We start from the raw sequence: 17509 nt of genomic DNA, 5'->3' as shown, positions 1-17509 counted from the left end.
AGTAAAATATAACAGTGTGTTACCATGAAAACTATGATCTTACTAAAGATTTAAAATTATTCCAAACCAGGTCATATAACAAGAAACAAAAATACCTCAGGTTCCTAGCTTCGATTCTTATTCCTCATTGCATTTTCTCATGCCAAAACCCAGGCCTTCTCACTGTCCTCTCTATCACTGTCCTGCATATACACCACTAGTCATAATTCTAGCCACGTGATGAGAACAGAACAAATCTGCAATAAAAATATTTCTACTAAAGGTCTGATAGCATGCTAGAGATGCATTAAATCACTACAGTTTATCTTCTGTAAACCCCACTAACAATTTTATTCACATTGTGTTAAGCTACAGTACTCCTATTAAAACTTTTACTTGAGTAATAATATATTACTGCTGAGCTTTCCTAACTATAATAAAAGTAAGTCCATTAAAACCCAGTATGTTTCAAATAAAATTAAAAATAATCAGTAAGTGAAAAAAGTATTCAGTTGTCTACCTACACATTTATACTTCTGTATGGCAATTAGGAAGTTTCTTTATAAATACACTGTTATCCCTTCCAAGATAAATGGAACAATACATGAAGAAAATTCTATGTTCACAGCAACTTCCACACTCTTTCCTTAAGTTCTGCTTGCATTTCTTTAACAGCTTAACCTATGTAAAGGAAAGAGTTTTGAAGACCAGGGTAGAATGTTACCATATATCACTATTATGCATTTATTGAAGATCTTCAAAATAACTGCAGTGAATGATTGCATCCCTTCTAAACAAATGCAGGTATATTGCTTTTCTTCGTTATCTTTCCAAGTCTCTATGGAAGTAGGTTGTTAAGTATTTCCATCTGCTTGTGAGACTCCTACTTATTTCCAGTGACTTATAACTGCACACCTGGGCTTCATTCTTTCTTTTGGGAGAAAAAGACAACCTTAAGCAAATGTTCAACTTAAGTGCAGCCATCATAAAATGACTCACTCCTGGGCAGTACAGTCAAGCTTCTTGCTTCATGAATAGTAAGAATTTGGAATTCTAAACATGAAAATCCTCTCCCTTGATAAGATGGGACTTTATCCCAGACCCTTAGTCTACTTCAGTCTTCATAATATAGTTAGCTGGGGTAAGAATGGATTCCACAAGCTAATTCTATACTTATCTCACACAAACAATCACTTGTTCTAAGTTTGTTACATTTCTTAAAAGTTCATGTACTTTCAGCTGAATAAATGGAAGGAAAACTTTAAGCAGTGAAGTTCCCAGTAATGAACGTATTTCAGGGGATGCTTGATGTTCCTGTAGAACATGCAGTAGCTAGAAACAACAGAACACAGTATCACTTACTTCAGATACTTCTAAAAGGAGCAAATTCTGGCTTTCTGCAGATTTCTCTAAGTTGAATAATTAAGCTACCTAAAGAGATGCCTGCTATAACTAAAGTGTTTCTTACAATTGGGGTATTACTAAGGATTTTCTCCTACCCAGATCCTCTGCTATGTTACAATGGCCTACTCGCATCAGAGCAACTTCTTCACAACCAGAATGATTTACAGAACTTCTGTACCTGAACATCAATATGAAATCTGTTATCTAGCATCCTTGAGAACTGCACTTTTGTAATGAAAATGATTGCTACAGGCTAAGTTCAAAAGTTGGCAGGAAAGACATAATGACACACTGTGTGACTTTGTAAAGTCGTTTCCATAAGAAACCAGGCTAAAAATGCAGTCATAACTTGGAAAAGGACACTTCCTTCTCTGGAACACCCTTTTTTAATTTGACATAAGCAGCCGTTTGTGCCAGAGACTCTGCCCATATCCAAACAACACTGCTTATTAAAATCTGGAAATGCTACTAGGGAATGCTGTTCTTTTCCCTCAACTAGATATAGTAGGTATGTTTTAATTACCTGGGCATATGGACATAAGATATTATGTTAAATGACTATTACATATACAGGCTACAATTTAGCTAAGATTAGCTTATATCTATTTGATTGCACACCCTTGCTGCTAACATATTACTTAATATACTTAGCCCAAAAGGATCTTAGAATGCCTATTCATATGCCTGATGTGTATCTCGATTCAGAAAAAAAAAAAAAAAAAAAAAGAGAATGCCACAGTTAAATAAGCCAGTGAAGCAAATCACAAAAAGTACTATAAAAGATAACAAACCAGTGCACGCATGCTGAAATGCTCAAGGTTATTTCTGCTGTAACAGTTAATAGAGATAAAAAGTACTTTTTTGGTATATTATTTCAATATTATAATGACAAAACAATGCTGAAACTAACACAAAAATAGACTATGCTAACCTGGGCAGGCTCATCACAGGTATCTTTAAGAAAGCGTCAGTGCCCTGAGTGCACCAAGCCCTTAGGTGCTGCAAGCAGCTGCACCCACAACCCCCACAGCATTCCCACCAGCCATTTCAGCTAAGGCTCATCCCCCAAATCGAGCTGAGCGTCCCAAGCCAACGTGGCTCTGTTCTGCACTACTTCTGACATTCTGACCAAGCTCATCAGACTGACATCAGACCAACTACCAGCTTGTGCTGCCCTCCAGATCTGTTGATTGACCCACATGTCCTCCCGTGGCTCTCCCCTGCAGCTCTGGGCAGGAGGTCTTGGACCTCACTGCAAGCTAGAATCATGTTCTCATGGCAAATGATAAGAAGCATTTGAGGAAATCTGTGATGTAGTGTCACAGTTCACTGAACATAACATCTGTACGTCACCTACAGTGAGAAGGTCACAAATGGTGACGAGGAGGTTGTTTTGAAATGCGCAACCAAACACTATCAGGCTGATATCTGGGTGACAAACTGGAAGATAAAGAGTAGCATAAGCCTTGTAATCTGGCTTCTCTGGTGCAAGATGGCCATAGTGGCTTCAAGTAAGGAAAAAATTCCATGCGCTGGAAACCTAAGTCAACCTGCAGAACTGATGACTGGAATGATCAGTGACCTTGGCAAGCAGCTGAAGGGGTTGTGAAGCAATATTGGAATGAAAAGAGATCCCTGCGGAGAGGCAAGGCAGCAAGCAAAACTAATGGTCTGTGTAATCTTACAATCTACACTGTTTTCAAAAAAATGAGCAAGAAAAAACTGTCCATGCTAATAACAGTGTTTTGCCTACAACACAAACATATAATGTTTCAAAACAGTGTAAAAACAATCATCTCAGAACACTTTTTAATGCAACATGTATCAGCTCCATGCCACAACCTATCAAATTCATTGAAGATAAGTAGAGAAATTGTTTTAGGATGATAACTCAACGACGCTACATTCTGCAGCACTAATTTTACCAGTCCTTCCAACTACCCACTGGACCTTGGACCTTGAGAAGTCAACAAGGAAGAAGCAGATCATACACGAGGAAAGTAGTACTGCCCAGAAATCTAGAACAGAGTTCATGCATAACTGTAAATGACTTAAGAAAAAACAAACAAACAAAAAAAAACACATAAAAGCAGCACAGGTAAATGAAAGCAGACTAACCTGTCCCCTGAGAGTTCAATTCTTAATTTGTTCTTTAAGGCATGCTACTGCTTATCACATCAAAACAGTCACCTGCTCGCTCAGACCTTTTCTGTTGTGATCTTTTCCAGATCAGTGCATCCTGTAAGTTCTAAGAAGGGTGGGGAGGAAGAGAAACTGCACTTCTTTTTGCACTTCAATATATACTGAAGTGCAGTCATGTTAAGAATACATAAGAAGCGCCTGTTTGCTCTCATGCACAGTTCAAACAGCAGTTACCTTTTCAACAGAATAAGTAAGTTTTCATTTTTCTTTGTGCTTCTGCAGCCACAAACCAACTTTTAGAAGTCTGAGATCAATTAACTATGACACATTTATTCCTAAATATGCAAAGTTCCAGAATCCTTGTTAACAATGAACTCACCTGGCTTTTGTAGAGCAAATGCATCTACCCAAGGCCTGCAACGCAGTGAAAAAGAGACACCTCTACTACTCTTTGGGAAGCAGTAAAAGGGTGCAGCTCTACACCAAGGAACCTGCTTTAGTGGGGAAGGTTTGGACTAGGCGATCTTCAATCCCCTCCAATCCCTACAGTCCTGTGATTCCACGATTATCACGATTCAGAATGTGAGAGCTCAGACCAAATTTATAGAATTGAAAATGAGAATGAAGAGTAAATTTAGCAGCTGTGTCTTTTTAAACTGTATCCTGAACTCTCCCAGAGTGGCAATCTAACAACAGAAAAAAAAAGCAGTGCAGAGCCTTTATAATCCTGATACTCTGAGTGCAGCATTATTTTGTGTCAGATATGAATCTCCACATCACTGCTTTATTTACATCCTGTTATCTAATTAACATATATGTACAGAACATATTTAGCAATACAATTTCAGAAATTATCACTGTACAATTCAAGATTCTGATTTTGAATGTCTTGGATAAAAGTTGGATAATCATGAATTTTTAAATGTACCAGTATATATTAAATAAGTCTAAACTTATTGATAATTTCTCTTTATATCTGTACTTCATCTTATAGTATCTTATATTGTCAGACACCACTTAATGCACCATCAGATTATCTTGATATGAAAAGCTTTAAAGCTCTGCATGTGAGAAAACTCACATCTGACTCCAGCACACAACATTACTACAAAATGACAGCATCTTTCAATTATACATTTATTTGCACATCAAATAATTTTAAAAACAAAGCAAGATTTAGCAGAAAGGGTAACATAGTCAAATAACATGCAAAAAAACAGCAACAAAAAAACAAACAAACCAACAAAAAAAAACCACCAAACCCACCATAATATTAGTGCAGAGACAGCATTTTATATTGATATGCTGAGACTAACTAGAAAGAAAAAAATACTGTCACACCAATATCATGGGAAAAAGAACAGATTGAGCTATATAAGTTCACTGCAAATGACAGCTGTTTTCCTGGGGGCTTTGGGCCACATCTACCAAGCAAGAGACTGACAAATTCTACCAAGATTAGGTCAGAGACTCAATGTGTGCAAAACCCATATGAAGAAAGATCAGAGCTTCCCTTTTTCATTGATGAAGGAAGGGCCCCAGCTTTTTAGCTTTTCTGGCAAGTAGAGGGAACACAGCCAACTTTATTTGCATTTGCTGGCCAAGAGCTGAGACGGTTTCTGTCTCAATTCAAACTTGAAAACCTTTACTGGGATGCATATGATTGCTAATGGAATAGAGCTTTACTGTAAGCATGATGAGTAACATGGGAACATGGGACTATCAGATAGAGGCTATCAGGCTTTTGACCCAATTAAATCAATAATTTAAATGCCCCTGAAATGTTTAAAAGAATGTTGGTAAATGTAAATTAAAATTGTTTTTATTCTTTTTTCTTAATGGCTTCCTGCTCTTCTCAGTAGTGTCCTTAAAGCTTGAGAAAACTGAAAAGCTGACAGAAGACCAAGCATTATGAAACAAAGGAAAAGTAATCAGAGCACCACATCAAGTCAGGGGAAGGCACATGAGTTTAAAGTAAAGAATGAGTCACATACAAATTAGAAACTTTATTGATCATCATAATTCAAATGCTGCTATACCAAATAGTATTTGCTTGCTTACCTTCCTCAAGGCATTTTTACAGCTCTCCCACTAGCTCGTAAACCAAAACCAGGCAGCTTTCTACAAAGCATTCAACTGAGATGCAGGTCAGGGCTACACAGTAGCTGTTACACAGGACAGTACTGTGCTGCACCTTGGTAACCACTGTACATTATCTTTTGGCCTCAGAATTTTTAGCCTTAAGAACAAATTTTACGTACTTATCCAACTTGAGGCAGCTGCCCACTAAGGATAAACATTATCAACTTGCACAAAATAAACAGTATGAGGAACAAAAGTAGCATAGGGGACACAAACATGGAGGCAGCTTTTGCCAAATTAGAATGACATTTCCAAGTTCTAAGAGAACACACAAACACTGCCCTTCTGGTGGGTGGCCACGAAGACTCCCAGAAAAGCCACTACTGCCTTTCCTATGCCTCTCAGATAACAAAACTCAAAATGTATGTAACAAACTGGATCCTACAAAAGAATGCAGGCAGGCAGGCAGAGTAGCCTATACAACCATTTGAAAGATGTTACTGCATATTTTAACGCTGACCTGTTTGATGGCCTGCTGTCCAGGAAATTGTTTATTTCTGCAAACCACTACTGAACCTGGCTTGCAAATCCAGAATCACAGCTCAAATTGTATGGAGAATTAATTTCTAACCAGACTTCACAGTATTGTTAATTCCTACAGTCACGTACTCAGCCTTGGAAAACACACTGCTTTTTCTAGAAGTCCCTTGTACTGCTATATTACTACTCATAATCTTTAAAATCTTTAAAAATAAAAATTTTATAAATTTTATAAATTTAGCCATGAAAGCAACAAGAAAATCGGAATAATAGTAAGGTTTCACATTTATTATTTTTAATCCAAACTAACTGCAGAGTGGCAAGGAGGAAAACGAGGATTTGGAAGTCAGTGCATTTAAGAGTTGGTGCTGCCAACACAGTTTTCATAATGAAACCAGTTTGCTGGCACATCAGTTGTTGGCACAATGGAATGGACTTGATTGGAGTGACTAAAAAAAATGACAATGAAAATTCAATTGTAGCCTTTATTCACTGACTAGCTTCACAGATTATCTACTATTTTTATAATTCTACCAAAGAAATCTATAACTTCACCATTTCCTGATCCTAGAAAAGTGGAATGGTCCACATATGTCCTAAATTGTTGCTGATTTTCAAGATATTCCTATTGCCTAATAGAAATTAATCTTAAAATAAAAAGATCTCATAACTTCCTCAGTTTCCTCATTTAATTATACACCTCCTATTACACAGAATATCATACAATTTTAAGATATAAGGGACTTGCAGAATTTGATGCACAAGCATAATGTGGCCAAGAGCAGGTCGAGAGAGGTGATCCTCCCCCTCTACTCTGCCCTGGTAAGGCCTCATCTGGAGTACTGCGTCCAGTTCTGGGCTCCCCAGTACAAAAAAGACAAGGATCTCTTGGAAAGAGTCCAGTGGAGGGCCACAAAGATGGTGAAGGGCCTGGAGCATCTCCCCTATGAAGAAAGGCTGAGGGAACTGGGTCTGTTCAGTCTCGAGAAAAGACGACTGAGAGTGGACCTGATCCAGGTCTATAAATATCTAAGGTGTGGGGGGCAGAATGGCGAGGCCAGACTGTTCTCAGTGGTGAGTGGAGACAGGACAAGGGGAAACGGCTGGAAACTGCAGCATAGGAAGTTCCACACAAACATGCGCAAGAACTTCTTTACAGTGAGGTGACGGAGCACTGGAACAGGCTGCCTAGGGAGGTGGTGGAGTCTCCTTCTCTGGAGATGTTCAAGACCTGCCTGGACACCTACCTGTGCGACCTGCTGTAGGGAACCTGCTTTGGCAGGGGGGTTGAACACGATGATCTCTGGAGGTCCCTTCCAACCCCTACAATTCTGTGATTCTGTGATAATTATGACAAGCAGAACACTTTCACCTCAAAAGCTGAGATCTGAGTTACACACAAATTGAGGTATAAGTAAAAAATTTGCTATAGCTCAGAATTTGTTGGAACAAAAATTTCAGCAGACCACTGGACAAATAATATATTTAATAACTTAGAAGACCCGTATGAACTTCTTACCTCTGGCCCTAACCTATTATAAGAAGAATGTTCCGTCTCCATCACAAATCCTACAGTAATGTTTCCATTACTGTATATACAGGCAGTATCAAGTTTTAACTGTGCAACTAGATTGGTAGCTGACAATATTTGCTCAGCACTAACAGAAAGAAACAATATCAACTTGATACTGTTGCTGCATAGCAAAATTAGCCACTAAATCTCGAGTTTTAATGAATGCAACATTCTGATACAGGGTTATGTGGACATACTCAACTTACATTTGGTTTCAGGAAAGCTAGATAAGAACAGAACCAATCGAGCAGTACACTACAGAGTTCAACTGTGTTGAACAAACAAGTTGCAACTCTACATCATCGTCTATAAATGTTTTCTGGGTAAGTATCAAGAAGGAAATTTGTCTTAATTAAAATGGACCCTTCTCCTTCAACTTCCTGTGTCTTAAAATAAATAAATAAAATGAAATAAAAATCAATGAACATTTTTGTTTCAAGCTGCGAGTCAGTTCAAATCCTGCAGCGGAATCTTGAAACACTATCTCTGAAATATGTTTTAACAGGGGGACGAAAAGGCAACCAGATAGCAAAAACTACTTTTATACTCATTGTATTTCTGCCAACATGGAATAAGCAATGCAGTAAAAACAGCAACATCTAATGTTGGATGCTGGCATGGATTTGTGCTAAACTAATACATTTTCCAACAGAGGCAGGAAGAATCTAACCAGAAATACCTTGACAGACATAGCACAGACTCAAGGTTTACCCGTGCTTAGAAGAATTGCAAAAATCATAATGTTGACTTAGTATAAAATTAGAAAACTTTTTGACTCAAATCATTCTTTGACTCTATGATTCCTTGAACCTATGATTCTATGACATTTCAAACATGAGGTAATACTATGCATTCAGCTGGCAGTTTTAAAACTGATTAATTAATTGAATTGTAACATCTTTATGCTAACTTTTCTATAACTTTATCTGTAACAGAGGCATATCCTATAAACCATTCGCCTGAAACATAGGAAGGTTTGCAGGTTTCTAGGATATGATACAGAAAAGCCCATACTTTCAAAATTATGGGAGGGAAAGCACTGTTAGGTATGAGTCAAGTGTACAGACAGAGCAGTTTTAATGCCTAGAAAAGAAAAAGCTGTCCGATTTTCCTGTCTCAATAAGTTACGATAATCCTGCTTTTCCAAAAATGCTGCAGCCTCTGTACAATGGGGGGAAGGCAAGGCAGAGCTGCTGGGCTGGATGCCGGCTCGCTGACAGACCTGTGGGGAGAACGGGAGCAGGGCTGCTAAGTGAGACGCTTGTTGGGTGTGTGGTCAGCCGTGTCAGATCAGATCAGATGTTATTGGTACACAGCTCCTGCAGCTGTGTGGGTATGCCCACTGAGGCATGGGTCACAGAAACACACCCTGAAAACAGAGGTATTCATCACTTCATGCACTTGAACTAACACTGCAGGAACTGACAGCGTGTAACCACTGAATTTCTCTTGTGGAAAGCAATCTGTGACTCATCAAAGCCTGAGGTACAACTGGCAATGTACTCATACCACGCTGCTGTTATGTCAAATCAGAAGTACCAAGAATAAAAGAATCAGTGGGTGTCACTCTACACTAGTATCAGCCACACCTGGTAGCATCTAACTCTGCATAAAAGGACACATGATTTGGCACCACGGAGACAAAGGTGAAATTGGAAAGCATGCAGAACAGAAGTGAAATCCGAAACCGGAGGGATTACTGGTGAGCAGGGAGCACCCAGCAGCACTTTTTAGAAGGGCCCTCCATATCTCACAAGAACAGATCATTTTGAAAACAAACAAAAGGAAAACAAAATCAAATACACAGTTTTGGAACTCAACCACTAAATCTACACATCACACACCGGTAGACATCAGGACCATTCAAAACATTAGTATGTTTAATTTGGACAACAACTGCAGAATTGTTACACAACAACCAACGACAACACAGCAATAGCTACTCGCCAAATTCACCCTATGAAAATGAAGTAAATAAAGAAAAAGCCCTACAATTTGTCTTATATATTTAAATTACTCAGGCTACAAATGCTGGGAATGTCTCTAAGCAGGACAGCCTGGAGTTTTTAGTTAATGACATGTGTTGATGTCATTTTTTTAATATGTTCCCCTGTACTTCTGTGTCTACTGAGAGAACACCACCACCAAAGAGAGCCTTCTTGTTTATTTTTTGCTGAGTTAAAGTACAGAATAAGAACAGATGTATATTCAAATCAGTTATAGCAGCAACATCTTGAGTGGCTGTTCAGGTTAAAATATTTCCACTACAAACAGTTGTACATTTGATTTTACAGCTTCCTCTTCCAAAATTCATTTCTAAGAAGTAAAAAGAAAGGGTGCAATTGGAACAAAGCAAAGGTAATTATGTAAGGTTCTCTGCCTCTTGTATGCCCACTTTGTTCTCTGGGGAAAACATGCAAACAACAGACCATTCACAAAAGTATCAGCTGCAGTGAAAAATTTCAAGGGCTCTGAAGGAGCCTCACTAAGAAGTATTTTCCATCCAAAAAATGCAAAGTACCACAACAGGAAAGAGTTCAAGAAGCATTATCTGCCTGGCACTCTTAACATCTCTGCCACTCCAGATGTTTACAGAAAAGCAGCCCACAGCACAGCTCATGAGTGGCCACGAGTTACAGAAGGGAACAGGGAGACATTTTTGGCCCACCAGCCTGCTGCAATAATGCGGACACACTCAGGGTGAGAAGGGACCTGCACTACACATGAGGAACACTGCAGTATAGTTTCCCACAGCTTTCAGAAGGAAGAACATCGATTTTCACAGAAGATCGAACAAACTTGAAAATCATCAGAAGTGTGAAATTTAGTTACTAAAAGTTTGTAAAGACACCATCCAGTTCTCAGAAATCTCTGCCCACTGACAAAATGCATTATAAATACATTATAAATAACAACTATAATATACATTTATGGATGAATTGAAGATCTAACTGGTTAGAAATACATTTTTTACAAGAGTGAATGCTACATGAAATGAGAACAAAAACAGAACATCATCTCCACAAGGCAATTCAGCCAGGATATTAAAACACGGGGTTTTCTTTTTCCCCTCCAATTTGGTAAGTAGCAGTAATCCAAAACAACCACAGCAACCCTGAGGGAACTTAAAAGGAGGCATTCACAACAAGGAAGTTCTGCAAGAGGAAACCTACAGGTTGTTCTTTAACATGATTTGGTGGTATTGGACAAAGCAGCAGTTCCTCAGCTGCATGACTCCTGTTAATCTTGCCGCATTCCAAAGGGAAACCCAGCTCAATTAACACTGCTGAAAGATACCCACACTGCTACAAAAAAAAAAAAAAAAAAAAAAAAAAAAAAAAAAAAAAAAAAAAAAAAAAAAAGTCACCTACTCCAAGCAACAGAGCTTTGTATTTGGAATAAAGGAATGCATTATAAAAATGCTAGAAAGAAGATGCAGTGTAACGAAAACTCCAAATGCCAGAGATCACTGTGGCAGCATTCTTGCCGTATGCTGTGGCACAGATGCAGAAAAATACTGGGGGAGGAGAGGTCTCACATCAGAGCATTGTCTGAAACTACAGACAGCAAGGTCCCACTACACAAGGCAAGGTCAATGCAACTGGAGAGTCATCTGTTTAATAAAACATACTATTATTAGATTACAGTTATGCAGCACTTGTGCATACTAATAGAGTAAAAGCATTAGCCCAAAAATAAATGTTTTGAAATGGTAGCTTTGCCTTTACACTCACTAATTTTCCACTTCCCTGACCCATTAAAAAAAAAATTAGAAATTGAATATGAACAATTGAAAATGAAACATTCTGGTATTCTCAGTTTCTTTAGTTACTCAAAAAGTGGTACAGCAATTTAAAAAAATCTAATGATACATTCAGTTTTTTTGAGATGCGCTGTTCCATTTAAAATGTTGTATCACATTATTAAGTATTAATTACTGATAGCAGCGTAAAATAGAAAGTATCCCAGAGTTGATAACATATTTAACCTATGGAGTTATGCTTCAGACTACTGTAGGTGGAATACAACAGTCTGCACACTGCCCTGCAGAGCACACCTCCCTGCACAAGACGCAAGCCTGCCGTGCCACCCTGCTCCAAAGTTCTACTGAGCTCCATGAGATTTCAAGCTGTCACAGAGGCCAGCGTTACCTGGGGCTCTGTCTCCAACAGCCTGTAAATCTGAGAGCTGTGGGGGAACCTAAATGAAGGGTACTCCTGGAGAACAGAGCATAGCATTGAGCTCAGTGCTTCCAGTGTACCCATTTTCAACAACCAATGGCAAGCAGATACAGCACTGGAACGTGTGGATTATTCATGAATGACCAAGCAGTTAAGAAGAGAGCATTGTGGATGGCCTAGTTTAAAAACAGTGACATTCATTATGTTTCGTACAAAGACATCAGCACAACAGAGCATACAAGACCACTGAGGGAAAGGTGTTCATCCCAAGTGATGTATCTACAAATTAATTCCCATGTTTCAAGTACGATAAAAATTCCTTAACTCAAGAAAAAAGCTGGGGGGCTGGGGGAGGGGGGATGTATATTGTAGAGCTCCCAACACCACTGTCACCACTTCACACTCAACTCTTAAATCTCAGTTCACTAGATGGAAGTTTTGCTCAAAAATGAGAGAGTGAAATATGACCAATCTCTGGCAGAACCTCCACTGTGGAAACCCCACCCACGAGCAGACACATGCATAGGTCTGCCAAGACAAACAGAGCAGAATGCAGAGTAAGCAGCACTGCTCTCCTGCAGCATGCACTCAGCCTTGCAGGTCCCCCAGCACACGTGTGGCAGCTCTCTGCTAAAGGCGATTAAAAGCAGCTTGAGAAGAGACCAAATTAACCTAAGGGAAAGCATGGATTTCATGCTGGCATGCTAATAACCTTCTTTACCAAAGCCACAATGAAAAGTGTTATTTAAAAATTAATCAGACTGCATACTAAAGGTACGGGCACCATTCGATAGGTTGTGCTGGAATAAGACCATGAGTGGCTGCACAGCCAGCAGGTGTGGCAGCATGTCTGTGCTAGAGCCATGGGATTCCCTCCAATGTGAGTCACTCAAATTTTCAAATAGTATACAAAACAAAAAGTGAATTACTGTTAATATTATTATTGTTGTCATTTATAAAGTTTAGGGCTTACAATCATAAACCAGTATCCACGTTGCAGTTGGTGCCGTGCCATACAACAGAGAACTGAACAACAGTCCTTGTTCCAACCTATTGTCTGTAAGACTATCTTCTTTTCAACCAACAAAGAACAACTTCTGTAAATTTGCAGGTAAATCCAGCTGAATAAAACAAATCACCATTAACAATCTTCAGTGAAAAATCCCTATGCAAATCGTGGACATAGATTCATTACTCTTTGCCTCCTTCATAACTCAGCTCTTTCTTTAACTAATTTTTATTTCAAATCCAAGAACCACTGCTAAATTACAGCTGCTCTTCTCCAAAAGAGCTGCTATTTCAGGCTAGACATTCCCAGCCATTGTATCACTACCACTGTCCCTCATGAACACATTGCTTCAATTCTAGATTTTGGTGATGGTTTTAGTCACTGGATCCCAACATTGTTATTCCTCTTAAAGACAGCAGTCCTTTAACACAAGAAATACTTTCTTCTATAGAGACTTACAAGCTGTAGTCAAATAATTTCATAGCATTACTTTGCATTATCTTAATATAGAGAATTATCCACTCTTTTATGACCTTGTTCTATGACTTCCAATAGGTAGTTTTCAGAAACTTCTTATTCTGTAGCGTATTCTGTTCATGTTTCTTGAACTTAAAAGTTTGACTTCACTTTCTTTTTTCTTTAGTAGATGGTCAGAACCCTGGTGTGAATAACACACTTGTTATTATATCAGTTACTATATATCACATTGAATCAACGTCAATGGAATGGACAGGAACTGCACCCTCCAGTCTGAGGCCACAAGGAGTCTTAAGAACCAACTTTGTAGCATGTGTGAAAACACAAAGGAGATCATTACAACACACCAGATCAATGCCTCCGAATGGGAGAACATGAATAAACTTTCTACATGGCTAAGAACGACTTCAGTAGATCTTCACTACTTTGTACGCAGACTGGATGTGGCCCTTTATGACTTGGAAATTTCTCGCTGCATCATTTTACTGGCCATTCAAAACACAAGCATTTCCTAACACATGGAACATCACATCTGTTTCTCGTATCACCTTGGTTGATTGCTCCCAGATCTGCTCAGGTGTTGTCCCAATCACACACCACTTGTTTGCCTCTGACTTTCACAGGATGAGGTAGTAGGGATCATGATGGTTATCTGTGTGTGGAAGCAGGACTTAAGCCACACGTTGGGTCTGCTCTGCAGTTATGGCTACACGGCTCTTCCACCACAGCTGGTGGCTTCTCTAAGCCCCTTTCAAACACAGGACTACATAAAATAGACGGGATTCAAATATTTAGCAAACTTTTGTCACAACAAACACAAAAGCAGGCTTAGTTCTGCTCTTCACACGAGTGCCTCACCAAGTAAACAGCAAACATTCGACTGTTCCTAGAAGCACAGAGAAGTTTTTACTCATTTCTGTACCGTTCTTGCCAGCTCTTGTACCGCCTCCGTGAGCTCAGCTCCACACCACCTGTGTGCTGTGCTGTGCTGATGGCATCTCAGCAGCGCGCCGCCAATCAGATACGTAGCACACGCGGCTCCTCGAACCCGGTGCAGACACCGCGCTCTCCCGCAGCGCCCCGGGCAGCCCCGCCGCCGGAGGAACCCCGCCGCGCACAGCCCGGTCCCGGCTAGCAGTCACAATGGGCAAACTCCCCCCTAAGAATTAAAAAGGAAAGCGAGGGAGTGACCATAACGATTACAAGCTGCGGGATGAGGGCAGCCTGGCTGCTGCTGTCTCAAGCCCACCCGGCGGAGGAGGGGATCCCAAAGCGGCGCGATAGCGGGGCCGGGAACATGGCCGAAAGCGGAGCGGCAGCCTCGAGGGCAGCGCGGGGCGGGCAGGGCACGCACCTCTCAGCACAGCCCCGGCAAAATCCTCTTCCTCCCGGGACCGCCGGGGACTCCAGCAGGGCTCTGCGGCGCGGCTCTCTGCCGGACGGGGCCGCCCCCGCCACTGCCCAGGGCGGCGGAGCGAGCCAAGCGCCTACCGCGGCGGGACGGGGGCGGGGGCTGCGGGCGCGGACCGCCCCACCGGGTCGGCGGAGGAGGGACGGAGGGAAGAGGAAGGCGCTCGGGGCAGCGCAGGCGGCTGACTCGGCCGCCTGAGAGATCCACGGCGGGGGGGGGGGGGGGGTGTTCGGCGGGGACCTCCTCGCGGCGCGCTGAGCCTGGCGATGCCCCTCGCTTCCCGCCGCGACGGAGAGCGAGCGGCGTCCACGCATCGGCTCCTCCCGCCTGGGACAGTCTCGCGCCTCCTGCGGACACCGCGCAGCAGGGGCACCGCGCAGAGCGCATCCTTGCGGCCGGGACGTCGCCCCCGCGCCCCGCCGGTCACGGTCCTACCTCTCGTCTCGGCGCCCGCCGCTCGCGGGCCGCTGAGTAACGGCTCCGGCCGTGCGCCCGCGAGGGGCGGGAGCGGCGCAGCGCCATCGCCTCTCGGCCCTGGGGCGGGGGCAGCGTGCATCACCGCATCGGAATGCGGCGCGCGCCCCTCGCCCCCCGCAGCCCCCGCCCGGCGGCGGCAGTAGCGCTCGCGGCGCTCTGTTGCTTTTTGCTTTTCCCCCTCTCCAGCACAATGCCGCTGCCCGGTGAGCGGCGCGAACGGAGCGAACAAGGACTGCATTCGGGGCCGCAGCCCCCGTTCCGTGCCGTGCGGGTGAGAGGCGGGGGCTGCACGGCCTCCATTCGCACCGAGGAGCAACTCGGTGCGGTGAGCTCCGGTCTGCAAGCGTGGTTTGTTCGTGAAGCGTGCGTTGTGAAAAGTCGCATCAAGTTTGGTTCTGGAGGAAGCGTTCTCACTTTTTTTTTTTTAAGAGGCAAAAGTTGTTCACAGATAACGAAGTTTTACTTTGGCCGCTTTTACACCGCGGGCACCGATCCCCGTAGCCAAGCTGTGTGCGTGCCGTGTCCCGGCACGGCGCCGGGACACCCCGCACCCTGCCAGCAGCCACACGCTGCTCCCTAAGGGAAGAGCAAACCCGAAGGCCAAAGCCAAAGTGCCGCTGTGTGCTGTGTGCTGTGTGCTGTGTGCTGCACGTTACCTCAGAAGTGTCATTGCCCTGAGAGGATAATACAATACTTAAATAAATGTGTCTAAAAGTCAATCAAATGATGCACTGGAAGCCTGCAGAAGTTACATGCTTTCAAAACGTTGCATTGTTTTTCCTAACCAGGTATGCCAGGCACAGCATCGCTTGTATTTGCACAGGTCTGTCAGCTTGTATTTGCTGCCTGGCTGTAGGTGTGCTATTCAGTTTCATTTCCTCATCATCCTGTGGGCACTGGAGATTATAAAAAGGAGATAAAAGACTGAGACAAAGCACTGTGGTGCTTTTAGCAGCACAGTATCCAAATCAGGCATTGCACGGGAGGTGAGAGACAGCTAATCTGAGCTGTTAATTAATGGCCTGATAGTGATTGTACAGGAGGGGAAGGCATAAAACTAAAAGAGGGGAGATTTAGGTTAGGTGTTAGGAGGAAATTCTGTACTCAGAAGGAGCTGAGGCCCTGGCACTGCTGCCCAGAGCTGTGGGTGTCCCATCCCTGGAGGCACTTAGGGCTGGGTTGGATCCCTGGACCCTCATCGGGTGGGGGGCACGAGCCCATGGGAGAGGGTTGGATCTGGATGTGCTTGCAGGTCCCTTTCATACCAAGCCATTCTATGATTAACTTAATGTTAATTGGCCTCTACTGAAGCACAGCACATGTTGGCTGAAACCTGGCTATTGACAAAATCCACAGCCTTCCCCTCACCACCAGTGCAGCTTGGATTGCATTGGCTGCGCACAGTACTACCAAAAGAGATGCTGTAACAGGAAGCTGCAAAAGGCTTGGATGGATGATGCTTTCCACTTTGTGTTCTGTATGATCTGTATATTTTTCATATATTCTTTTAGTATATGAATATTGACCCAAAGTAAGGTCAGTTACTGATACTTTATGTATTCTCAGTGTTGGAGGCACAGTTGCCCTTTAGAACTGATCATGCAATGTATTTTCAGCACTACAGCAGTGGCAATGAGTTATCCCCTGAACACACAGGCAGCAGGAACCTTTCCATGGGAGCTTTTTCCAGTTTCTCTCTGCTTTTCCAGTTGTTTTTAAAAGTGCAGGAAAGTTATCATCACATTATTCCAGTGGAAAAAGACATCTATATAATTTTTCCTTCACAATGTGTTCACATTTTTTTCTCAGCTTGCAAAACTCCACCAGTAAAAGGTGTACTGCGCTGAGAAGAAAGTGATACATTTTGCAGAGAGGAAAATTTGGAGAAGTCACCACATCCATGACTCAGCAAAGAATTAAGGCGTGCCTTTGACCTGAGCACATAGCAGTGGGGTCCACACCACCCTTCAGCAATTTTGCCTTTGAGATCTCTTTCTGAGCTCCAGCTCCCAACCTGTTCCTTGTGCACCCAAACATGATTTGTTAATGGTAACCAATACCCACCTAACTGCGAGAATCATAAGGCAGATAGAGCAGTACAGATGCTCTGTACCAAACACCCTGATGCTTCTCTGAGTGCTGCAGAGAAGGAGATACCACCATGGCTGTCCCCTTCCACATGTGCCCATGTGAACAACAGTTCTGAAGCTGCACCTCATAATGCACCATGGACT

General features: G+C 42.3%; 1 protein-coding gene across 6 annotated transcripts in view; it reads right to left on the bottom strand.

The window, feature by feature from the left end:
• PLCE1 (phospholipase C epsilon 1) overlaps positions 1–14885 on the bottom strand; it is a 149645-nt gene extending 134760 nt beyond the window's left edge. For 5 of the 6 annotated variants that reach the window (XM_052677947.1, XM_052677949.1, XM_052677950.1 and 2 more), the window contains exon 1: positions 14742–14885. The gene's annotated coding sequence lies outside the window, so the exon portion shown is untranslated. Of the gene's footprint in view, positions 1–14309; positions 14561–14741 lie in introns of those variants that run through there. The other variant, XM_052677948.1, reaches the window with a different exon arrangement.
• Positions 14886–17509: the final 2624 nt, after the last annotated feature.

The sequence above is a fragment of the Tympanuchus pallidicinctus genome, unplaced genomic scaffold, assembly GCF_026119805.1.
Source record: "Tympanuchus pallidicinctus isolate F22 unplaced genomic scaffold, pur_lepc_1.0 scaffold16, whole genome shotgun sequence".
Lineage (NCBI taxonomy): Eukaryota > Metazoa > Chordata > Aves > Galliformes > Phasianidae > Tympanuchus > Tympanuchus pallidicinctus.
Note: the sequence above shows the minus strand (reverse complement) of the source record. Positions and strands in the feature narration are given on the sequence as shown.